At 38.1% G+C, this 26,735-nt stretch overlaps 2 long non-coding RNA genes across 8 annotated transcripts in view; both read right to left on the bottom strand.

Annotated features, from left to right (window-relative positions):
* The window catches only part of LOC119661096, a 40,369-nt gene extending 16,911 nt beyond the window's left edge, over nt 1–23,458 (bottom strand). The window contains exons 1-12 of one of the 7 annotated variants that reach the window (XR_005250552.1): nt 22,237–23,458; nt 21,902–21,992; nt 18,721–18,997; nt 18,386–18,476; nt 15,205–15,481; nt 14,870–14,960; nt 11,689–11,965; nt 9,641–9,917; nt 9,312–9,398; nt 6,127–6,403; nt 5,798–5,884; nt 2,870–2,888 (exon numbers count right to left, since the gene is read on the bottom strand). This is a non-coding gene — a long non-coding RNA (uncharacterized LOC119661096). Of the gene's footprint in view, nt 1–2,869; nt 2,889–5,750; nt 5,885–6,126; nt 6,404–9,311; nt 9,399–9,640; nt 9,918–11,688; nt 11,966–14,869; nt 14,961–15,204; nt 15,482–18,385; nt 18,477–18,720; nt 18,998–21,901; nt 21,993–22,236 lie in introns of those variants that run through there. The other 6 variants (XR_005250550.1, XR_005250551.1, XR_005250549.1 and 3 more) reach the window with 6 other exon arrangements.
* Nucleotides 2,235–2,810, bottom strand: LOC119661098. Its single transcript, XR_005250553.1, has 2 exons — nt 2,611–2,810; nt 2,235–2,368 (listed from the first exon to the last, which is right to left on the bottom strand). It is a non-coding gene; the product is annotated as an uncharacterized LOC119661098 (long non-coding RNA).
* Nucleotides 23,459–26,735: the final 3,277 nt, after the last annotated feature.

The raw sequence follows: 26,735 nt of genomic DNA, 5'->3' as shown, positions 1-26,735 counted from the left end.
TGGAGTACAAGGTACATAGGGGAAATCTCAGCCCATAAAGGTGCATTCTCCTTTCATACTACTCTCCACTATCTCTAATTTTTCACATTTATTTCGCCTTGAAGCTAGATGTGGTAGCACATCGAACTTCAGTATTCGTCACCTAGTCATAGATTGCCTGGCTAAACCGACGAATAAAAGGATGCCCATTGCGAACAAACAGGCCCTCACTTACTTTAAGGTATAAAGTACATAGGGAAGTCTCGCCCAATGAGGAGCATTCTTATTTTACCTTTTTACTTTCTACTCTCACTATATTTCATTCTTCCACACTATCCTATCTGATCTTTCTGCGATCTTGAAGTGAGAGGTCGGAGGACATCGGTCTGCTTCCAAGTAAAATGTAGTTTTGTTCTCCATATTGGATGCTCTCTCTATATCCATATGAGAGGGGTAACTGCGTTTACATGAGTAGTCTCAGTCACCCATGGTTACGACCACACTCAACAATATGTATACCTGGTGGAAAATGTAGAACCAGATATAAGGCAAGAATAGAACCCATGTTCACTTCAATATTAAAAATTGCTAGAACAGCCTTTACGGCAGATAGAAATAGCAACAAAAGACAGAATGAGCCTATAGCCAGAACGTAACTGAAATGTGCTTGTAAACGACAAGGACCTGTACTGTGAGTGGGAGGACCTTGTAAGAGAGTGGCAGCAGTTGCGGTTCGTGGATATCTCCTCACGAGAATGTAGTTAACATTTTCACAAAATGGTCATAGGTTGATTGTCGTCGGGACAAGACAGCTTGCAATGTAGAATGCAAGTTGTTGACCAATCCAAAAAAAAAAAAAAAAAAAAAAAAAAAAAAAAAAAAAAAAGTTTACCTGAGTCGCTGGGGGTTGAACGGATAGTGCTCAGCTGATTACGAGGAGAGACCCCTGAAATAGTGCCTCCTTAGGTCAGAAAAAAGCTGATGAGAACAGCACAATCCACACGTTCTACGGCCTTGACTCGTGCCTGCACGTCAGCCTCCTATTTCACTAGGAAATAGGATAGGTGACCATTTGTCTTATCTAACTCAGTACGAAAATAGCAATATTAGCACATAGGTAAGAGAAGGTATGATATAATAGCTAGTAGAACAGATTATGAGGTAATAAGGATCGTACAAGTCCGCTAAGTCAACAAAAGTCCTAAACGTAGAATGTAGAAGTACAGCCTGCATTTACCCAATGCAATAGCCCACCACTTACACATCAATAAAACACCATACACATAAAGAAAGCAACGGTAAAAAACCGGAACATATGAAACTGGAACAAGCAGTATAAAAACAAGGAATGGCCGAAGAATGGTCCAATTCATACTGGAAGTTCAAGAGGAACAGTTGTTTATGTAAAAAGTGTAGTGGTAATAAGTGATATACAAGGTGCTTGGCAATACTCTACTCATCTATGGAAGGCAGCGTTGGACCAATGATGCAACCAATCCAGGAGGAAGGTCTCGCACATAGGAAGGACGTATTGAGGAAAGGATACACCGAGGGAAGAAACAATCCACGAAGCGAAAGATGAAGCGTACACAACTAACAACTGAGTTGACAGAGGACAAGGTACGTGGGCATGGTTTTTTCGGTATCTCAAGTTAGATTAGGAAAACAGGGAAAGATTCAAATTAAGTATAGGAAACGTAGGAATATCTCTCTAAAATGAAGTTTTCACTTTACTCTACTTTACTTTGATTATCGGGACGTTGAGTCCCCACTCAATTGATCTGTATTATTTCCAAATTTACAAGTTAGGGGCCCACACATTAGGTTCTTCTTATAAAAAGGGCCATTAGGTCAATCTAAAACACCCCCGGTAGTTGCACAATAAAGCCTACTGATGAGACTCCTTGGACAGAGTCGAAATACGTATATAGGCGTCCACTCTAAGTTTTCCACAAGTAGATGTTGTATTCAAGGGCAAAGCTGCACAGGCGGCATATATAAGCCAAGAAGATAACTTCACGTTCAACAACATCAACAAATCACTATAATCTTTAGAATAGTTCTTTCTGATAAATACACCACCTTTCTTTCAAGGGTCACTACAATCAAAACAAATGACCATTTAGGAGACTTATGATAATTAACATTTGACTATCATTAATGTAGAAACGCGCACAAGAAGTGTTTGCTCAAATTGCACACGCAACATAGTAATATAAGGATTAATTTGCAAGTAATAAGTAACAAGACAAGTGTTTAGTTGTAAACATGAAAATTTCTTTATTGATCGCAAAATATATACCTTTATTACAGTTCACATAATCTGATTTGTTGATTGAGAAATGTATGCCATCGTGTTTGAATTTGATCCACCGTTGTAATAATTCACCTAAAAGAAATCAATAATAACTACATTAGTAAACATCGCTAATTGAGCATTTGATACACAAATTAGTTTGAAAGTTAGGAAGAGGTAAAATGACAGTACTTGCATGTAAATATAAACAATGATCAGGAAAAGAATGAAAGACGAGCACAACATAGAGATTATGAGTATGATGGAAAGATAGAGTTTTTTGTGACAGGAAATAGGTCTAGAACAAGTAGGACTTAGATGAATTAACGTCATACCTGGCGTAAACACAAGCAGGAGGACTCCGCGATTTCAGAAGGATGATGCAGCGCCTGAAAAAGGAGAGACACAGCGACAAGGCATAAAGTATTGAATAGATACACACCTGATCAGCAATGGAAAAAACCACAACGTGCCGGACATCGGAAAATTCCATAGCAGATGATCTGAAATACACAAAAGGATTAAATTTAGTTATTAGCATATTTACTTACAGGCAATGTTTATGATGACAGCAGGGATCTCCATTTCACAAATTAGACAGATGATGATTAGACTAGAATTTGAGTAATAGATTAGATAATATAAAACAGAAAAGATCATAAGAAATGTGCTTTCCAATGCACCTTCATATATTAAGGGAAGAATAGTTCATGATAAGAAGTTTTTAAAAATGAAGGAAGATATTAATAGGAACACAATAGAGATAGATTTAAATTCAATTAGTAAGAAAAGTTACAAGAGAATCTAGTTAGAACCACAAGATAAATTCATACAGTAGGAAAGAAATCCTCAATCATTAAAAATGGAGCAATGATTGAGAGAATAATATCAATGTCTGTGGATAAGGCTATAGGAAAATTGAAAATTAATTAGGAAACACAGCTAGAGATAGTAAGTAGCAGAAAAGATTTAGGTATGTCAGTTATAGTCCGTCTGTTAAACACTTTTGGAGGGAATAAGTGGGAATATAATGTACATCCACAGACCAAATATACATCCCAAACAATGTAGGATGTCTTCAGGCTGCAAAGATATACTGGCCTGCAGCTTGAACTGTGGGACCTGCTGGTGAGCTGAACCACACTCGGGTGGCAACTCAGATTCCCCATGACTTTCTCATTGAGAGATAGGTGTTCGTCACCCAGCTAAAGGGGTGCCTTTTAGGTATTTCTGGCTGAACCGATGAACACAGGAATGCCAAATTTGGAGAGACCAAGCCCCTCACTGGCTTTGGAGTACAAGGCACATAGGGGAAATCTCAGCCCATAAAGGTGCATTCTCCTTTCATACTACTCTCTCCTATCTCTAATTTTCACATTTATTTCGCCTTGAAGCTAGATGTGATAGCACATCGAACTTCAGTATTCGTCACCTAGTCATAGATTGCCTGGCTAAACCGACGAATAAAAGGATGCCCATTGCGAAAAAACAGGCCCTCACTTACTTTAAGGTATAAAGTACATAGGGAAGTCTCGCCCAATGAGGAGCATTCTCACTTTACTTTTTTACCTTTTTACTCTCACTGTATTTCATTTTTCCACACTATCCTGTCTTATCTTTCTGCGATCTTGAAGTGAGAGGTCGGAGGACATCGGTCTGCTTCCAAGTAGTATGTAGTTGTGGTCTCCATATTGGATGCTCTCTCTATATCCATATGAGAGGAGCAACTGCGTTTACATGAGTAGTCTCAGTTACCCATGGTTATGACCACACTTAACAATATGTATATCTGGTGGAAAACGAAGAACCAGATATAAGGCAAGAATAAAACCCGTTTTCGCTTCAACTATTAAAGATTGCTATAACAGCTTTTACGGCAGATAGAAATAGCAACAAACGACAGAATGAGCCTGTAGCCAGAACGTAACTGAAATGTGCTTGTAGACGACAAGGACCTGTACTGTGAGTGGGAGGACTTTGTAAGAGAGTGGCAGCAGTTGCGGTTCGTGGATATCTCTTCACGAGAATGTAGTTAATATTTGCACAAAATGGTCATAGGTTGATTGTTGTCGGGACAAGACAGCTTGCAATGTAGAATGCAAGTTGTTGACCAACCCAAAAAAAAGTTGATCTTACCTGAGTCGCTGGGGGTTGAACGGATAGTGCTCAGCTGATTACGAGGAGAGACCCCTGAAATAGTGCCTCCTTAGGTCAGAAAAAAGCTGATGAGAACAGCACAATCCACACGTTCTACGGCCTTGACTCGTGCCTGCACGTCAGCCTCCTATTTCACTAGGAAATAGGATAGGTGACCATTTGTCTTATCTAACTCAGTACGAAAATAGCAATATTAGCACATAGGTAAGAGAAGGTATGATATAATAGCTAGTAGAACAGATTATGAGGTAATAAGGATCGTACAAGTCCGCTAAGTCAACAAAAGTCTAAACGTAGAATGTAGAAGTACAGCCTGCATTTACCCAATGCAATAGCCCACCACTTACACATCAATAAAACACCATACACATAAAGAAAGCAACGGTAAAAAACCGGAACATATGAAACTGGAACAAGCAGTATAAAAACAAGGAATGGCCGAAGAATGGTCCAATTCATACTGGAAGTTCAAGAGGAACAGTTGTTTATGTAAAAAGTGTAGTGGTAAAAGTGATATACAAGGTGCTTGGCAATACTCTACTCATCTATGGAAGGCAGCGTTGGACCAATGATGCAACCAATCCAGGAGGAAGGTCTCGCACATAGGAAGGACGTATTGAGGAAAGGATACACCGAGGGAAGAAACAATCCACGAAGCGAAAGATGAAGCGTACACAACTAACAACTGAGTTGACAGAGGACAAGGTACGTGGGCATGGTTTTTCGGTATCTCAAGTTAGATTAGGAAAACAGGGAAAGATTCAAATTAAGTATAGGAAACGTAGGAATATCTCTCTAAAATTAAGTTTTCACTTTACTCTACTTCACTTTGATTATCGGGACGTTGAGTCCCCACTCAATTGATCTGCATTATTTCCAAATTCACAAGTTAGGGGCCCACACATTAGGTTTTTTCTCAATAAAAGGGCCATTAGGTCAATCTAAAACACCCCCGGTAGTTGCACAATAAAGCCTACTGATGAGACTCCTTGGACAGAGTCGAAATACGTATATAGGCGTCCACTGAGGTTTTTCCACTATCACAGATGTCGTCTACTCAAGGGCGGAATGCGTAAGCGGCACAAAATCGCCAAGAATGGAACTTAACGTTCAGCGGCATCACAAATCTTAACAATCTTTAGATTAATTAGTTAACTAGTAAAGTACTTTTATGTCAAGGGTCATTCCGCACAAACTATTGACCACTTAGGATACTGAAGAGAATACAAACTTGACCTGTATGAATGAAGAAGTTTTCGCACAACGCAACATAGTAATATAAGGATTAATTTGCAAGTAATAAGTAACAAGACAAGTGTTTAGTTGTAAACATGAAAATTTCTTTATTGATCGCAAAATATATACCTTTATTACAGTTCACATAATCTGATTTGTTGATTGAGAAATGTATGCCATCGTGTTTGAATTTGATCCACCGTTGTAATAATTCACCTAAAAGAAATCAATAATAACTACATTAGTAAACATCGCTAATTGAGCATTTGATACACAAATTAGTTTGAAAGTTAGGAAGAGGTAAAATGACAGTACTTGCATGTAAATATAAACAATGATCAGGAAAAGAATGAAAGACGAGCACAACATAGAGATTATGAGTATGATGGAAAGATAGAGTTTTTTGTGACAGGAAATAGGTCTAGAACAAGTAGGACTTAGATGAATTAACGTCATACCTGGCGTAAACACAAGCAGGAGGACTCCGCGATTTCAGAAGGATGATGCAGCGCCTGAAAAAGGAGAGACACAGCGACAAGGCATAAAGTATTGAATAGATACACACCTGATCAGCAATGGAAAAAACCACAACGTGCCGGACATCGGAAAATTCCATAGCAGATGATCTGAAATACACAAAAGGATTAAATTTAGTTATTAGCATTTTTACTTACAGCAATGTTTATGATGACAGCAGGGATCTCCATTTCACAAATTAGACAGATGATGATTAGACTAGAATTTGAGTAATAGATTAGATAATATAAAACAGAAAAGATCATAAGAAATGTGCTTTCCAATGCACCTTCATATATTAAGGGAAGAATAGTTCATGATAAGAAGTTTTTAAAAATGAAGGAAGATATTAATAGGAACACAATAGAGATAGATTTAAATTCAATTAGTAAGAAAAGTTACAAGAGAATCTAGTTAGAACCACAAGATAAATTCATACAGTAGGAAAGAAACCTCAATCATTAAAAAGGGAGCAATGATTGAGAGAATAATATCAATGTCTGTGGATAAGGCTATAGGAAAATTGAAAATTAATTAGGAAACACAGCTAGAGATAGTAAGTAGCAGAAAAGATTTAGGTATGTCAGTTATAGTCCGTCTGTTAAACACTCTTGGAGGGAATAAGTGGGAATATAATGTACATCCACAGACCAAATATACATCCCAAACAATGTAGGATGTCTTCAGGCTGCAAAGATATACTGGCCTGCAGCTTGAACTGTGGGACCTGCTGGTGAGCTGAACCACACTCGGGTGGCAACTCAGATTCCCCATGACTTTCTCATTGAGAGATAGGTGTTCGTCACCCAGCTAAAGGGGTGCCTTTTAGGTATTTCTGGCTGAACCGATGAACACAGGAATGCCAAATTTGGAGAGACCAAGCCCCTCACTGGCTTTGGAGTACAAGGCACATAGGGGAAATCTCAGCCCATAAAGGTGCATTCTCCTTTCATACTACTCTCTCCTATCTCTAATTTTCACATTTATTTCGCCTTGAAGCTAGATGTGATAGCACATCGAACTTCAGTATTCGTCACCTAGTCATAGATTGCCTGGCTAAACCGACGAATAAAAGGATGCCCATTGCGAAAAAACAGGCCCTCACTTACTTTAAGGTATAAAGTACATAGGGAAGTCTCGCCCAATGAGGAGCATTCTCACTTTACTTTTTTACCTTTTTACTCTCACTGTATTTCATTTTTCCACACTATCCTGTCTTATCTTTCTGCGATCTTGAAGTGAGAGGTCGGAGGACATCGGTCTGCTTCCAAGTAGTATGTAGTTGTGGTCTCCATATTGGATGCTCTTTCTATATCCATATGAGAGGAGCAACTGCGTTTACATGAGTAGTCTCAGTTACCCATGGTTATGACCACACTTAACAATATGTATATCTGGTGGAAAACGAAGAACCAGATATAAGGCAAGAATAAAACCCGTTTTCGCTTCAACATTAAAGATTGCTATAACAGCTTTTACGGCAGATAGAAATAGCAACAAACGACAGAATGAGCCTGTAGCCAGAACGTAACTGAAATGTGCTTGTAGACGACAAGGACCTGTACTGTGAGTGGGAGGACTTTGTAAGAGAGTGGCAGCAGTTGCGGTTCGTGGATATCTCTTCACGAGAATGTAGTTAATATTTGCACAAAATGGTCATAGGTTGATTGTTGTCGGGACAAGACAGCTTGCAATGTAGAATGCAAGTTGTTGACCAACCCAAAAAAAAGTTGATCTTACCTGAGTCGCTGGGGGTTGAACGGATAGTGCTCAGCTGATTACGAGGAGAGACCCCTGAAATAGTGCCTCCTTAGGTCAGAAAAAAGCTGATGAGAACAGCACAATCCACACGTTCTACGGCCTTGACTCGTGCCTGCACGTCAGCCTCCTATTTCACTAGGAAATAGGATAGGTGACCATTTGTCTTATCTAACTCAGTACGAAAATAGCAATATTAGCACATAGGTAAGAGAAGGTATGATATAATAGCTAGTAGAACAGATTATGAGGTAATAAGGATCGTACAAGTCCGCTAAGTCAACAAAAGTCTAAACGTAGAATGTAGAAGTACAGCCTGCATTTACCCAATGCAATAGCCCACCACTTACACATCAATAAAACACCATACACATAAAGAAAGCAACGGTAAAAAACCGGAACATATGAAACTGGAACAAGCAGTATAAAAACAAGGAATGGCCGAAGAATGGTCCAATTCATACTGGAAGTTCAAGAGGAACAGTTGTTTATGTAAAAAGTGTAGTGGTAAAAAGTGATATACAAGGTGCTTGGCAATACTCTACTCATCTATGGAAGGCAGCGTTGGACCAATGATGCAACCAATCCAGGAGGAAGGTCTCGCACATAGGAAGGACGTATTGAGGAAAGGATACACCGAGGGAAGAAACAATCCACGAAGCGAAAGATGAAGCGTACACAACTAACAACTGAGTTGACAGAGGACAAGGTACGTGGGCATGGTTTTTCGGTATCTCAAGTTAGATTAGGAAAACAGGGAAAGATTCAAATTAAGTATAGGAAACGTAGGAATATCTCTCTAAAATTAAGTTTTCACTTTACTCTACTTCACTTTGATTATCGGGACGTTGAGTCCCCACTCAATTGATCTGCATTATTTCCAAATTCACAAGTTAGGGGCCCACACATTAGGTTTTTTCTCAATAAAAGGGCCATTAGGTCAATCTAAAACACCCCCGGTAGTTGCACAATAAAGCCTACTGATGAGACTCCTTGGACAGAGTCGAAATACGTATATAGGCGTCCACTGAGGTTTTTCCACTATCACAGATGTCGTCTACTCAAGGGCGGAATGCGTAAGCGGCACAAAATCGCCAAGAATGGAACTTAACGTTCAGCGGCATCACAAATCTTAACAATCTTTAGATTAATTAGTTAACTAGTAAAGTACTTTTATGTCAAGGGTCATTCCGCACAAACTATTGACCACTTAGGATACTGAAGAGAATACAAACTTGACCTGTATGAATGAAGAAGTTTTCGCACAACGCAACATAGTAATATAAGGATTAATTTGCAAGTAATAAGTAACAAGACAAGTGTTTAGTTGTAAACATGAAAATTTCTTTATTGATCGCAAAATATATACCTTTATTACAGTTCACATAATCTGATTTGTTGATTGAGAAATGTATGCCATCGTGTTTGAATTTGATCCACCGTTGTAATAATTCACCTAAAAGAAATCAATAATAACTACATTAGTAAACATCGCTAATTGAGCATTTGATACACAAATTAGTTTGAAAGTTAGGAAGAGGTAAAATGACAGTACTTGCATGTAAATATAAACAATGATCAGGAAAAGAATGAAAGACGAGCACAACATAGAGATTATGAGTATGATGGAAAGATAGAGTTTTTTGTGACAGGAAATAGGTCTAGAACAAGTAGGACTTAGATGAATTAACGTCATACCTGGCGTAAACACAAGCAGGAGGACTCCGCGATTTCAGAAGGATGATGCAGCGCCTGAAAAAGGAGAGACACAGCGACAAGGCATAAAGTATTGAATAGATACACACCTGATCAGCAATGGAAAAAACCACAACGTGCCGGACATCGGAAAATTCCATAGCAGATGATCTGAAATACACAAAAGGATTAAATTTAGTTATTAGCATTTTTACTTACAGCAATGTTTATGATGACAGCAGGGATCTCCATTTCACAAATTAGACAGATGATGATTAGACTAGAATTTGAGTAATAGATTAGATAATATAAAACAGAAAAGATCATAAGAAATGTGCTTTCCAATGCACCTTCATATATTAAGGGAAGAATAGTTCATGATAAGAAGTTTTTAAAAAATGAAGGAAGATATTAATAGGAACACAATAGAGATAGATTTAAATTCAATTAGTAAGAAAAGTTACAAGAGAATCTAGTTAGAACCACAAGATAAATTCATACAGTAGGAAAGAAACCTCAATCATTAAAAAGGGAGCAATGATTGAGAGAATAATATCAATGTCTGTGGATAAGGCTATAGGAAAATTGAAATTAATTAGGAAACACAGCTAGAGATAGTAAGTAGCAGAAAAGATTTAGGTATGTCAGTTATAGTCCGTCTGTTAAACACTTTTGGAGGGAATAAGTGGGAATATAATGTACATCCACAGACCAAATATACATCCCAAACAATGTAGGATGTCTTCAGGCTGCAAAGATATACTGGCCTGCAGCTTGAACTGTGGGACCTGCTGGTGAGCTGAACCACACTCGGGTGGCAACTCAGATTCCCCATGACTTTCTCATTGAGAGATAGGTGTTCGTCACCCAGCTAAAGGGGTGCCTTTTAGGTATTTCTGGCTGAACCGATGAACACAGGAATGCCAAATTTGGAGAGACCAAGCCCCTCACTGGCTTTGGAGTACAAGGCACATAGGGGAAATCTCAGCCCATAAAGGTGCATTCTCCTTTCATACTACTCTCTCCTATCTCTAATTTTCACATTTATTTCGCCTTGAAGCTAGATGTGATAGCACATAGAACTTCAGTATTCGTCACCTAGTCATAGATTGCCTGGCTAAACCGACGAATAAAAGGATGCCCATTGCGAAAAAACAGGCCCTCACTTACTTTAAGGTATAAAGTACATAGGGAAGTCTCGCCCAATGAGGAGCATTCTCACTTTACTTTTTTACCTTTTTACTCTCACTGTATTTCATTTTTCCACACTATCCTGTCTTATCTTTCTGCGATCTTGAAGTGAGAGGTCGGAGGACATCGGTCTGCTTCCAAGTAGTATGTAGTTGTGGTCTCCATATTGGATGCTCTTTCTATATCCATATGAGAGGAGCAACTGCGTTTACATGAGTAGTCTCAGTTACCCATGGTTATGACCACACTTAACAATATGTATATCTGGTGGAAAACGAAGAACCAGATATAAGGCAAGAATAAAACCCGTTTTCGCTTCAACATTAAAGATTGCTATAACAGCTTTTACGGCAGATAGAAATAGCAACAAACGACAGAATGAGCCTGTAGCCAGAACGTAACTGAAATGTGCTTGTAGACGACAAGGACCTGTACTGTGAGTGGGAGGACTTTGTAAGAGAGTGGCAGCAGTTGCGGTTCGTGGATATCTCTTCACGAGAATGTAGTTAATATTTGCACAAAATGGTCATAGGTTGATTGTTGTCGGGACAAGACAGCTTGCAATGTAGAATGCAAGTTGTTGACCAACCCAAAAAAAACCGTTGTAATATTTCACCTATAAGAAATCATTAATAATTACATTAGTAAACATCGCCAATTGAACATTTGATACACAAATAATTTTGAAGGTTAGGAAGAGGTAAAATGACAGTACTTGCATGTAAATACAAACAATGATCAGGTAAAAGAATGAAAGAAGAGCACAACATAGGGATTATAAGTATGATTGAAAAATAGAGTTTTTCGTGACAGGAATTAGATCTAGAACAAGGTAGGACTTAGATGAATTAACTTCATACCTGGCGTAAGGACAAGCAGGAGGACTCCACGACTCCAGAAGGATGATGCAGCGCCTGAAAGAAGAGAGACACAGAAACAAGGCATAAAGTATTGAATAGATACGTACATGATCAGCAATGGAAAAAACCACAACGTGCCGGACATCGGAAAATTCCATAGCAGATGATCTGAAATACACCAAAGGATTAAATTTAGTTATTTGCATATTTACTTACGGCAATGTTTATGATGACAGCAGGGATCTCCATTTTACAGATTAGACAGATGATGATTAGACTAGAATTTGAGTAATAGATTAGATAATATAAAACAGAAGAGATCATAACAGATGTGCTTTCCAATGCACCTTCATATATTAAGGGAAGAATAGATCATGATAAGAAGTTTAAAAATGAAGGAAGATATTAATAGGTACACAATAGAAATAGATTTAAATTCAATTAGTAAGAAAAGTTACAAGAGAATCTAGTTAGAACCATAAGATAAATTCATACAGTAGGAAAGAATCCTCAATCATTAAAAATAGAACAATGATTGAGAGAATAATATCAAAATCTGTGGATAAGACGTTAGGAAAATTAAAATGAATTAGGAAACATAGCTAGAGATAGTAAGCAACAGATAAGATTTAGGTATGTCAGTTATAGTCCGTCTGTTAAACACTCTTGGAGGGAATAAGTTGGAATATAATGTACATCCACAGACCAAATATACATCCCAAACAATGTAGGATGTCTTCAGGCTGCAAAGATATACTGGCCTGCAGCTTGAACTGTGGGACCTGCTGGTGAGCTGAACCACACTCGGGTGGCAACTCAGATTCCCCATGACTGTCTCATTGAGAGATAGGTGTTCGTCACCCAGCTAAAGGGGTGCCTTTTAGGTATTTCTGGCTAAACCGATGAACACAGGAATGCCAAATTTGGAGAGACCAAGCCCCTCACTGGCTTTGGAGTACAAGGTACATAGGGGAAATCTCAGCCCATAAAGGTGCATTCTCCTTTCATACTACTCTCTCCTATCTCTAATTTTCACATTTTTTCGCCTTGAAGCTAGATGTGGTAGCACATCAAACTTCAGTATTCGTCACCTAGTCATAGATTGCCTGGCTAAACCGACGAATAAAAGGATGCCCATTGCGAACAAACAGGCCCTCACTTACTTTAAGGTATAAAGTACATAGGGAAGTCTCGCCCAATGAGGAGCATTCTCACTTTAATTAATTTTTTACCTTGTTACTCTCACTATATTTCAATTTTTCCACACTATCCTGTCTTATCTTTTGTGATCTTGAAGTGAGAGGTCAGGGGACATCGGTCTGCTTCCAAGTAGAATGTAGTTGCGTTCTCCATATTGGATGCTCTCTCTATATCCATATGAGAGGGGTAACTGTATTTACATGAGTAGTCTCAGTCACCCAAGGTACGACCACATTTAACAATATGTATATCTGGTGGAAAATGAAGAACCAGATATAAGGCAATAATAGAGCCCAGTCCACTTCAATATTAAAGATTGCTATAACAGCCTTTACGGCAGATAGAAATAGCAAAAAATGACAGAATGAGCTTGTAGCCAGGACGTAACTGAAATGTGCTTGTAGACGACAAGGACCTGTACTGTGAGTGGGTGGACCTTGTAAGAGAGTGGCAGCAGTTGCGGTTCGTGGATATCTCTTCACGAGTATGTAGTTAATATTTTCACAAAATGGTCATAGGTTGATTGTCGACGGGACAAGACAGCTTGCAATGTAGAATGCAAGTTGTTGACCAACCCAAAAAAAGTTGTTCTTACCTGAGTCGCTGGGGGTTGAACGGATAGTGCTCAGCTGATTACGAGGAGAGACCCCTGAAATAGTGCCTCCTTAGGTCAGAAAAAAGCTGATGAGAACAGCACAATCCACACGTTCTACGGCCTTGACTCGTGCCTGCACGTCAGCCTCCTTTTTCACTAGGAAATAGGATAGGTGACCATTTGTCTTATCTAACTCAGTACGAAAATAGCAATATTAGCACATAGGTAAGAGAAGGTATGATATAATAGCTAGGAGAACAGATAATGAAGTAATAAGGATCGTACAAGTCCGCTTAGTCAACAAAAGTCCAAACTTGTAATGTAGAGGTACAGCCTGCATTTGCCCAATGCAAGAGCCCAACACTTACACATCAATAAAACACCATACACATAAAGAAAGCAACGGTAAAAAACCGGAACATATGAAACTGGAACAAGCAGTATAAAAACAAGGAATGACCGAAGAATGGTCCAATTCATACTGGAAGTTCAAGGTGAACAGTTGATTATGTAAAAAGTGTAGTGGTGACAAGGTGCTTGGCAATACTCTACTTATCTATAAAAGGCAGCGTTGGACAAATGATGCAACCAATCCAGAAGGAAGTTCTTGCACATAGGAAGGACGTATTGAGGAAAAGATACACCGAGGGAAGCAACAAACCACGAAGCGAAAGATGGAGCGTACACAATTAAAACTGTGTTGACAGAGGACAAGGTACGTGGGCATGGTTTTCTTTGGTATCTCAAGTTAGATTAGGAAAACAGGGAAAGATTCAAATTAAGTATAGGAAACGTAGGAATATCTCTCTAAAATGAAGTTTTTCACCTTACTCTACTTTACTTTGATTATCGGGACGTTGAGTCCCCACTCAATTGATCTGCATTATTTCCAAAGTCATAAGTTAGGGGCCCACACATTAGGTTTTCTCAAAAAAAGGGCCATTAGGTCAATCAAAAACACCCCCGGTAGTTGCACAATAAAGCCTACTGATGAGACTCCTTGGACAGAGTCGAAATACGTATATAGGCGTCCACTGAGGTTTTCCACTATCACAGATGTCGTTTGTTCAAGGGCGAACTGCGGAAGCGGCAAGAAATCGCCAAGAGTAGAACTTAACGTTCAGCGACAACACAAAATCTTAACAATCTTTAGATTAATTAGTCAACTAGTAAAATCACTTTTATGTCAAGGGTCATTCCACACATACTATTGACCACTTAGGATACTTAAGAGAATACAAACTTGACCAGCATGAATGAAGAATTTTTCGCTCAGCACAACACAACACAGTTATAATGATGAATTTGTAAGTAACAAGTAACAAAACAAGTGGGTAGTTGTAACACGAAGAATTCTTTATTGATCACAAAAACAAAAATAAATACCTTCTTTACAGTTCACATAATTATAAGCAGTATACATTACTAGATGCATGCCATTGGAGTTGAAGTCCGGTCCACCGTTGTAATATTTCACCTATAAGAAATCATTAATAATTACATTAGTAAACATCGCCAATTGAACATTTGATACACAAATAATTTTGAAGGTTAGGAAGAGGTAAAATGACAGTACTTGCATGTAAATACAAACAATGATCAGGTAAAAGAATGAAAGAAGAGCACAACATAGGGATTATAAGTATGATTGAAAAATAGAGTTTTTCGTGACAGGAATTAGATCTAGAACAAGGTAGGACTTAGATGAATTAACTTCATACCTGGCGTAAGGACAAGCAGGAGGACTCCACGACTCCAGAAGGATGATGCAGCGCCTGAAAGAAGAGAGACACAGAAACAAGGCATAAAGTATTGAATAGATACGTACATGATCAGCAATGGAAAAAACCACAACGTGCCGGACATCGGAAAATTCCATAGCAGATGATCTGAAATACACCAAAGGATTAAATTTAGTTATTTGCATATTTACTTACGGCAATGTTTATGATGACAGCAGGGATCTCCATTTTACAGATTAGACAGATGATGATTAGACTAGAATTTGAGTAATAGATTAGATAATATAAAACAGAAGAGATCATAACAGATGTGCTTTCCAATGCACCTTCATATATTAAGGGAAGAATAGATCATGATAAGAAGTTTAAAAATGAAGGAAGATATTAATAGGTACACAATAGAAATAGATTTAAATTCAATTAGTAAGAAAAGTTACAAGAGAATCTAGTTAGAACCATAAGATAAATTCATACAGTAGGAAAGAATCCTCAATCATTAAAAATAGAACAATGATTGAGAGAATAATATCAAAATCTGTGGATAAGACGTTAGGAAAATTAAAATGAATTAGGAAACATAGCTAGAGATAGTAAGCAACAGATAAGATTTAGGTATGTCAGTTATAGTCCGTCTGTTAAACACTCTTGGAGGGAATAAGTGGGAATATAATGTACATCCACAGACCAAATATACATCCCAAACAATGTAGGATGTCTTCAGGCTGCAAAGATATACTGGCCTGCAGCTTGAACTGTGGGACCTGCTGGTGAGCTGAACCACACTCGGGTGGCAACTCAGATTCCCCATGACTGTCTCATTGAGAGATAGGTGTTCGTCACCCAGCTAAAGGGGTGCCTTTTAGGTATTTCTGGCTAAACCGATGAACACAGGAATGCCAAATTTGGAGAGACCAAGCCCCTCACTGGCTTTGGAGTACAAGGTACATAGGGGAAATCTCAGCCCATAAAGGTGCATTCTCCTTTCATACTACTCTCTCCTATCTCTAATTTTCACATTTTTTCGCCTTGAAGCTAGATGTGGTAGCACATCAAACTTCAGTATTCGTCACCTAGTCATAGATTGCCTGGCTAAACCGACGAATAAAAGGATGCCCATTGCGAACAAACAGGCCCTCACTTACTTTAAGGTATAAAGTACATAGGGAAGTCTCGCCCAATGAGGAGCATTCTCACTTTAATTAATTTTTTACCTTTTTACTCTCACTATATTTCAATTTTTCCACACTATCCTGTCTTATCTTTTGTGATCTTGAAGTGAGAGGTCAGGGGACATCGGTCTGCTTCCAAGTAGAATGTAGTTGCGTTCTCCATATTGGATGCTCTCTCTATATCCATATGAGAGGGGTAACTGTATTTACATGAGTAGTCTCAGTCACCCAAGGTACGACCACATTTAACAATATGTATATCTGGTGGAAAATGAAGAACCAGATATAAGGCAATAATAGAGCCCAGTCCACTTCAATATTAAAGATTGCTATAACAGCCTTTACGGCAGATAGAAATAGCAAAAAATGACAGAATGAGCTTGTAGCCAGGACGTAACTGAAATGTGCTTGTAGACGACAAGGACCTGTACTGTGAGTGGGTGGACCTTGTAAGAGAGTGGCAGCAGTTGCGGTTCGTGGATATCTCTTCACGAGTATGTAGTTAATATTTTCACAAAATGGTCATAGGTTGATTGTCGACGGGACAAGACAGCTTGCAATGTAGAATGCAAGTTGTTGACCAACCCAAAAAAAGTTGTTCTTACCTGAGTCGCTGGGGGTTGAACGGATAGTGCTCAGCTGATTACGAGGAGAGACCCCTGAAATAGTGCCTCCTTAGGTCAGAAAAAAGCTGATGAGAACAGCACAATCCACACGTTCTACGGCCTTGACTCGTGCCTGCACGTCAGCCTCCTTTTTCACTAGGAAATAGGATAGGTGACCATTTGTCTTATCTAACTCAGTACGAAAATAGCAATATTAGCACATAGGTAAGAGAAGGTATGATATAATAGCTAGGAGAACAGATAATGAAGTAATAAGGATCGTACAAGTCCGCTTAGTCAACAAAAGTCCAAACTTGTAATGTAGAGGTACAGCCTGCATTTGCCCAATGCAAGAGCCCAACACTTACACATCAATAAAACACCATACACATAAAGAAAGCAACGGTAAAAAACCGGAACATATGAAACTGGAACAAGCAGTATAAAAACAAGGAATGACCGAAGAATGGTCCAATTCATACTGGAAGTTCAAGGTGAACAGTTGATTATGTAAAAAGTGTAGTGGTGACAAGGTGCTTGGCAATACTCTACTTATCTATAAAAGGCAGCGTTGGACAAATGATGCAACCAATCCAGAAGGAAGTTCTTGCACATAGGAAGGACGTATTGAGGAAAAGATACACCGAGGGAAGCAACAAACCACGAAGCGAAAGATGGAGCGTACACAATTAAAACTGTGTTGACAGAGGACAAGGTACGTGGGCATGGTTTTCTTTGGTATCTCAAGTTAGATTAGGAAAACAGGGAAAGATTCAAATTAAGTATAGGAAACGTAGGAATATCTCTCTAAAATGAAGTTTTTCACCTTACTCTACTTTACTTTGATTATCGGGACGTTGAGTCCCCACTCAATTGATCTGCATTATTTCCAAAGTCATAAGTTAGGGGCCCACACATTAGGTTTTCTCAAAAAAAGGGCCATTAGGTCAATCAAAAACACCCCCGGTAGTTGCACAATAAAGCCTACTGATGAGACTCCTTGGACAGAGTCGAAATACGTATATAGGCGTCCACTGAGGTTTTCCACTATCACAGATGTCGTTTGTTCAAGGGCGAACTGCGGAAGCGGCAAGAAATCGCCAAGAGTAGAACTTAACGTTCAGCGACAACACAAAATCTTAACAATCTTTAGATTAATTAGTCAACTAGTAAAATCACTTTTATGTCAAGGGTCATTCCACACATACTATTGACCACTTAGGATACTTAAGAGAATACAAACTTGACCAGCATGAATGAAGAATTTTTCGCTCAGCACAACACAACACAGTTATAATGATGAATTTGTAAGTAACAAGTAACAAAACAAGTGGGTAGTTGTAACACGAAGAATTCTTTATTGATCACAAAAACAAAAATAAATACCTTCTTTACAGTTCACATAATTATAAGCAGTATACATTACTAGATGCATGCCATTGGAGTTGAAGTCCGGTCCACCGTTGTAATATTTCACCTATAAGAAATCATTAATAATTACATTAGTAAACATCGCCAATTGAACATTTGATACACAAATAATTTTGAAGGTTAGGAAGAGGTAAAATGACAGTACTTGCATGTAAATACAAACAATGATCAGGTAAAAGAATGAAAGAAGAGCACAACATAGGGATTATAAGTATGATTGAAAAATAGAGTTTTTCGTGACAGGAATTAGATCTAGAACAAGGTAGGACTTAGATGAATTAACTTCATACCTGGCGTAAGGACAAGCAGGAGGACTCCACGACTCCAGAAGGATGATGCAGCGCCTGAAAGAAGAGAGACACAGAAACAAGGCATAAAGTATTGAATAGATACGTACATGATCAGCAATGGAAAAAACCACAACGTGCCGGACATCGGAAAATTCCATAGCAGATGATCTGAAATACACCAAAGGATTAAATTTAGTTATTTGCATATTTACTTACGGCAATGTTTATGATGACAGCAGGGATCTCCATTTTACAGATTAGACAGATGATGATTAGACTAGAATTTGAGTAATAGATTAGATAATATAAAACAGAAGAGATCATAACAGATGTGCTTTCCAATGCACCTTCATATATTAAGGGAAGAATAGATCATGATAAGAAGTTTAAAAATGAAGGAAGATATTAATAGGTACACAATAGAAATAGATTTAAATTCAATTAGTAAGAAAAGTTACAAGAGAATCTAGTTAGAACCATAAGATAAATTCATACAGTAGGAAAGAATCCTCAATCATTAAAAATAGAACAATGATTGAGAGAATAATATCAAAATCTGTGGATAAGACGTTAGGAAAATTAAAATGAATTAGGAAACATAGCTAGAGATAGTAAGCAACAGATAAGATTTAGGTATGTCAGTTATAGTCCGTCTGTTAAACACTCTTGGAGGGAATAAGTGGGAATATAATGTACATCCACAGACCAAATATACATCCCAAACAATGTAGGATGTCTTCAGGCTGCAAAGATATACTGGCCTGCAGCTTGAACTGTGGGACCTGCTGGTGAGCTGAACCACACTCGGGTGGCAACTCAGATTCCCCATGACTGTCTCATTGAGAGATAGGTGTTCGTCACCCAGCTAAAGGGGTGCCTTTTAGGTATTTCTGGCTAAACCGATGAACACAGGAATGCCAAATTTGGAGAGACCAAGCCCCTCACTGGCTTTGGAGTACAAGGTACATAGGGGAAATCTCAGCCCATAAAGGTGCATTCTCCTTTCATACTACTCTCTCCTATCTCTAATTTTCACATTTTTTCGCCTTGAAGCTAGATGTGGTAGCACATCAAACTTCAGTATTCGTCACCTAGTCATAGATTGCCTGGCTAAACCGACGAATAAAAGGATGCCCATTGCGAACAAACAGGCCCTCACTTACTTTAAGGTATAAAGTACATAGGGAAGTCTCGCCCAATGAGGAGCATTCTCACTTTAATTAATTTTTTACCTTTTTACTCTCACTATATTTCAATTTTTCCACACTATCCTGTCTTATCTTTTGTGATCTTGAAGTGAGAGGTCAGGGGACATCGGTCTGCTTCCAAGTAGAATGTAGTTGCGTTCTCCATATTGGATGCTCTCTCTATATCCATATGAGAGGGGTAACTGTATTTACATGAGTAGTCTCAGTCACCCAAGGTACGACCACATTTAACAATATGTATATCTGGTGGAAAATGAAGAACCAGATATAAGGCAATAATAGAGCCCAGTCCACTTCAATATTAAAGATTGCTATAACAGCCTTTACGGCAGATAGAAATAGCAAAAAATGACAGAATGAGCTTGTAGCCAGGACGTAACTGAAATGTGCTTGTAGACGACAAGGACCTGTACTGTGAGTGGGTGGACCTTGTAAGAGAGTGGCAGCAGTTGCGGTTCGTGGATATCTCTTCACGAGTATGTAGTTAATATTTTCACAAAATGGTCATAGGTTGATTGTCGACGGGACAAGACAGCTTGCAATGTAGAATGCAAGTTGTTGACCAACCCAAAAAAAGTTGTTCTTACCTGAGTCGCTGGGGGTTGAACGGATAGTGCTCAGCTGATTACGAGGAGAGACCCCTGAAATAGTGCCTCCTTAGGTCAGAAAAAAGCTGATGAGAACAGCACAATCCACACGTTCTACGGCCTTGACTCGTGCCTGCACGTCAGCCTCCTTTTTCACTAGGAAATAGGATAGGTGACCATTTGTCTTATCTAACTCAGTACGAAAATAGCAATATTAGCACATAGGTAAGAGAAGGTATGATATAATAGCTAGGAGAACAGATAATGAAGTAATAAGGATCGTACAAGTCCGCTTAGTCAACAAAAGTCCAAACTTGTAATGTAGAGGTACAGCCTGCATTTGCCCAATGCAAGAGCCCAACACTTACACATCAATAAAACACCATACACATAAAGAAAGCAACGGTAAAAAACCGGAACATATGAAACTGGAACAAGCAGTATAAAAACAAGGAATGACCGAAGAATGGTCCAATTCATACTGGAAGTTCAAGGTGAACAGTTGATTATGTAAAAAGTGTAGTGGTGACAAGGTGCTTGGCAATACTCTACTTATCTATAAAAGGCAGCGTTGGACAAATGATGCAACCAATCCAGAAGGAAGTTCTTGCACATAGGAAGGACGTATTGAGGAAAAGATACACCGAGGGAAGCAACAAACCACGAAGCGAAAGATGGAGCGTACACAATTAAAACTGTGTTGACAGAGGACAAGGTACGTGGGCATGGTTTTCTTTGGTATCTCAAGTTAGATTAGGAAAACAGGGAAAGATTCAAATTAAGTATAGGAAACGTAGGAATATCTCTCTAAAATGAAGTTTTTCACCTTACTCTACTTTACTTTGATTATCGGGACGTTGAGTCCCCACTCAATTGATCTGCATTATTTCCAAAGTCATAAGTTAGGGGCCCACACATTAGGTTTTCTCAAAAAAAGGGCCATTAGGTCAATCAAAAACACCCCCGGTAGTTGCACAATAAAGCCTACTGATGAGACTCCTTGGACAGAGTCGAAATACGTATATAGGCGTCCACTGAGGTTTTCCACTATCACAGATGTCGTTTGTTCAAGGGCGAACTGCGGAAGCGGCAAGAAATCGCCAAGAGTAGAACTTAACGTTCAGCGACAACACAAAATCTTAACAATCTTTAGATTAATTAGTCAACTAGTAAAATCACTTTTATGTCAAGGGTCATTCCACACATACTATTGACCACTTAGGATACTTAAGAGAATACAAACTTGACCAGCATGAATGAAGAATTTTTCGCTCAGCACAACACAACACAGTTATAATGATGAATTTGTAAGTAACAAGTAACAAAACAAGTGGGTAGTTGTAACACGAAGAATTCTTTATTGATCACAAAAACAAAAATAAATACCTTCTTTACAGTTCACATAATTATAAGCAGTATACATTACTAGATGCATGCCATTGGAGTTGAAGTCCGGTCCACCGTTGTAATATTTCACCTATAAGAAATCATTAATAATTACATTAGTAAACATCGCCAATTGAACATTTGATACACAAATAATTTTGAAGGTTAGGAAGAGGTAAAATGACAGTACTTGCATGTAAATACAAACAATGATCAGGTAAAAGAATGAAAGAAGAGCACAACATAGGGATTATAAGTATGATTGAAAAATAGAGTTTTTCGTGACAGGAATTAGATCTAGAACAAGGTAGGACTTAGATGAATTAACTTCATACCTGGCGTAAGGACAAGCAGGAGGACTCCACGACTCCAGAAGGATGATGCAGCGCCTGAAAGAAGAGAGACACAGAAACAAGGCATAAAGTATTGAATAGATACGTACATGATCAGCAATGGAAAAAACCACAACGTGCCGGACATCGGAAAATTCCATAGCAGATGATCTGAAATACACCAAAGGATTAAATTTAGTTATTTGCATATTTACTTACGGCAATGTTTATGATGACAGCAGGGATCTCCATTTTACAGATTAGACAGATGATGATTAGACTAGAATTTGAGTAATAGATTAGATAATATAAAACAGAAGAGATCATAACAGATGTGCTTTCCAATGCACCTTCATATATTAAGGGAAGAATAGATCATGATAAGAAGTTTAAAAATGAAGGAAGATATTAATAGGTACACAATAGAAATAGATTTAAATTCAATTAGTAAGAAAAGTTACAAGAGAATCTAGTTAGAACCATAAGATAAATTCATACAGTAGGAAAGAATCCTCAATCATTAAAAATAGAACAATGATTGAGAGAATAATATCAAAATCTGTGGATAAGACGTTAGGAAAATTAAAATGAATTAGGAAACATAGCTAGAGATAGTAAGCAACAGATAAGATTTAGGTATGTCAGTTATAGTCCGTCTGTTAAACACTCTTGGAGGGAATAAGTTGGAATATAATGTACATCCACAGACCAAATATACATCCCAAACAATGTAGGATGTCTTCAGGCTGCAAAGATATACTGGCCTGCAGCTTGAACTGTGGGACCTGCTGGTGAGCTGAACCACACTCGGGTGGCAACTCAGATTCCCCATGACTGTCTCATTGAGAGATAGGTGTTCGTCACCCAGCTAAAGGGGTGCCTTTTAGGTATTTCTGGCTAAACCGATGAACACAGGAATGCCAAATTTGGAGAGACCAAGCCCCTCACTGGCTTTGGAGTACAAGGTACATAGGGGAAATCTCAGCCCATAAAGGTGCATTCTCCTTTCATACTACTCTCTCCTATCTCTAATTTTCACATTTTTTCGCCTTGAAGCTAGATGTGGTAGCACATCAAACTTCAGTATTCGTCACCTAGTCATAGATTGCCTGGCTAAACCGACGAATAAAAGGATGCCCATTGCGAACAAACAGGCCCTCACTTACTTTAAGGTATAAAGTACATAGGGAAGTCTCGCCCAATGAGGAGCATTCTCACTTTAATTAATTTTTACCTTTTTACTCTCACTATATTTCAATTTTTCCACACTATCCTGTCTTATCTTTCTGTGATCTTGAAGTGAGAGGTCAGGAGGACATCGGTCTGCTTCCAAGTAGAATGTAGTTGCTGGTCTCCATATTGGATGCTCTCTCTATATCCATATGAGAGGGGTAACTGTAGTTTACATGAGTAGTCTCAGTCACCCAATGGTACGACCACATTTAACAATATGTATATCTGGTGGAAAATGAAGAACCAGATATAAGGCAATAATAGAGCCCAGTCCACTTCAATATTAAAGATTGCTATAACAGCCTTTACGGCAGATAGAAATAGCAAAAAATGACAGAATGAGCTTGTAGCCAGGACGTAACTGAAATGTGCTTGTAGACGACAAGGACCTGTACTGTGAGTGGGTGGACCTTGTAAGAGAGTGGCAGCAGTTGCGGTTCGTGGATATCTCTTCACGAGTATGTAGTTAATATTTTCACAAAATGGTCATAGGTTGATTGTCGACGGGACAAGACAGCTTGCAATGTAGAATGCAAGTTGTTGACCAACCCAAAAAAAAAAAAAAAAAAAAAAAAAGTTGTCATCATCATCATCATCATCATCATTCATTAATACATACTGTGCACGTACATTTCGGGAATGAAAGATAACAAACAGACACATAAACACACATATATTTGGGAAAAACGGCAAGAAATACATTTGATTATTTCCAAAATCAAGTATAGAGCAGCGTGCGCAATATATAAAGTGCACTACTAGTCATCATTCCAATATACATAAGATAAATCATTATGTATTGACTATTACACATTACACGAACACACAAAATGGCCGCCGACTCCTCCTTCTACAACACTAAGATATCAGCAGAATCAATGAAATATCATCTTGCTAATGCAATTGGAATTGCAATAAAAAATGTGTAAATATGGCACAGTGTCGGCTTTGTTCTCAGTGCCGGCTATATATGAAAAATGCAAAATTGTCGAAAATTTGGTCCCCCCTGCCCACCCCCGGTTTCTTCTAACTACTTATTTTAATAAGTCTATTTGGGTCCCCTAAAGGGGTTCCATCTTAGATTTCTTATATGCTAACTAAATGTTCCGCTCTACCCATGAATCATAACAATATGAAATTATTATATGGAATCATCGTGAGAAATCTAGCTCTATCTAGCCATCTAGAATGCAGCGTCTTTGCTTAGCTTCATCTCTAAAATCTGTATATACGAGTAGATAATAATAATAACAACATCTCGCAACTATTAACAACTTGTCAACAACAAAATACAACCTTCTTCCATAATCTTGCACAAATACGAGTGAATGCATTCATTATATCGTAGAAATTGCAACAGAATATATGTAAATTCAACAAATTGCAATGTACATTATGCAAATTTGCATAATCAATTAAGCATCGATCGCGCCACTATGCGTACACATGTATTGCGATTAGGTAAAGTGTTATCGAATATTATAACGTGGCTCAAGTGGTTAGGGCACTGGGATAAGTTTTTGTAACCGGAAAGGTCACGGTTCAAATCTTATTGCTGCCAAAGTGTAAGAATCCCCCAATAGGAATGTTCTTTTTTATGTGAAAATCAAATATATGAAATGAAATGCATTCACGATTAATGTCTTGCAATTTAGGAGGATGCAATATGAAAGGTTAAAATGCAATCAAGTGTCATGTAAAGCGAATGCATACATGCCATGTACATTATGGAAATTTCCATAATCAATGGTCCCACTATGCATACGGGGGTACATCGATCCGGTGAAACGTGACGTAATAATACGATGTGGCTCAGGTGGTTAGGGCACTGGGATAAGTTTTTGTAACCGGAAAGGTCAGGGTTCAAATCTTATTGCTGCCAAAGTGTAAGAATCCCCCAATAGGAATGTTCTTTTTTATGTGAAAAACAAATATATGAAATGAAATGCATTCAGGATTAATGTCTTGCAATTTAGGAAGATGCAATATGAAAGGTTAAAGTGCAATCAAGTGTCATGTAAAGCGAATGCATCCATAACAGTACTTCTACAGCAGCAGCAGGCAACAGTTAATCATTAATGTTTGATTACGGCATGTATGCAACCTTCTTAATATGCAAATTGTCTTGTCTTGTCTTGCCAATCAGAAATAATCAACATCATCATCATCATTATGTATTGTAGCATCATGAAAATCTGCAATATAAGAAGAGTACAAAAGAATCTACAATAATTCCCATTCTATTGTGTCTATATAATCTTCTACGATCAGCCACCATCTTCTTATATACGGACATATCATTGAAATATATCGAAATGAATATCATTAAAGATATACGGCAATTTGCAAATGTCAATTATGAAATTCCCATAAGAGTTGCCAATAAGAATTGATCGCGCTACTGTATAAAATTGAATTGTTTCCATTGATCATTCGTCGTCGTCGTCGTCGTCGTCGTCGTCATATTTAAAATCAACATCAAGGATCAATTGGAATACATAAAGTAAAAATGTCTAGGATATGATGTGTGTACTTCCAATTAGAAATTTCAAAATCGCATCTATAATCGCGTATATGCAATGGGAATATCGAATACAGAAATGCTGCAATACGAAAATACAACAATACTACTTATGTACATACTCGCCACATGTGTAGAAATATATTTCCTATAGAACAGCTATCAACATCTACATATATTCTCGGGGCCAATCATAGTCTGCAATAGTGCATACTTGTACGTACATACGAATGTCATAAGTTTTTCCAATATGTACACACATATTTCACAAAAATCTAGCATACGGAAACGTGCAAAAGAGTCTAGCTGTAAGGGGAAAAGTTGTCATCATCATCATCATCATCATCATTCATTAATACATACTGTGCACGTACATTTCGGGAATGAAAGATAACAAACAGACACATAAACACACATATATTTGGGAAAAACGGCAAGAAATACATTTGATTATTTCCAAAATCAAGTATAGAGCAGCGTGCGCAATATATAAAGTGCACTACTAGTCATCATTCCAATATACATAAGATAAATCATTATGTATTGACTATTACACATTACACGAACACACAAAATGGCCGCCGACTCCTCCTTCTACAACACTAAGATATCAGCAGAATCAATGAAATATCATCTTGCTAATGCAATTGGAATTGCAATAAAAAATGTGTAAATATGGCACAGTGTCGGCTTCGTTCTCAGTGCCGGCTATATATGAAAAATGCAAAATTGTCGAAAATTTGGTCCC

This window comes from Hermetia illucens, unplaced genomic scaffold (assembly GCF_905115235.1).
Source record: "Hermetia illucens unplaced genomic scaffold, iHerIll2.2.curated.20191125, whole genome shotgun sequence".
Lineage (NCBI taxonomy): Eukaryota > Metazoa > Arthropoda > Insecta > Diptera > Stratiomyidae > Hermetia > Hermetia illucens.
This window is presented reverse-complemented; position numbering and strand designations above follow the sequence as displayed.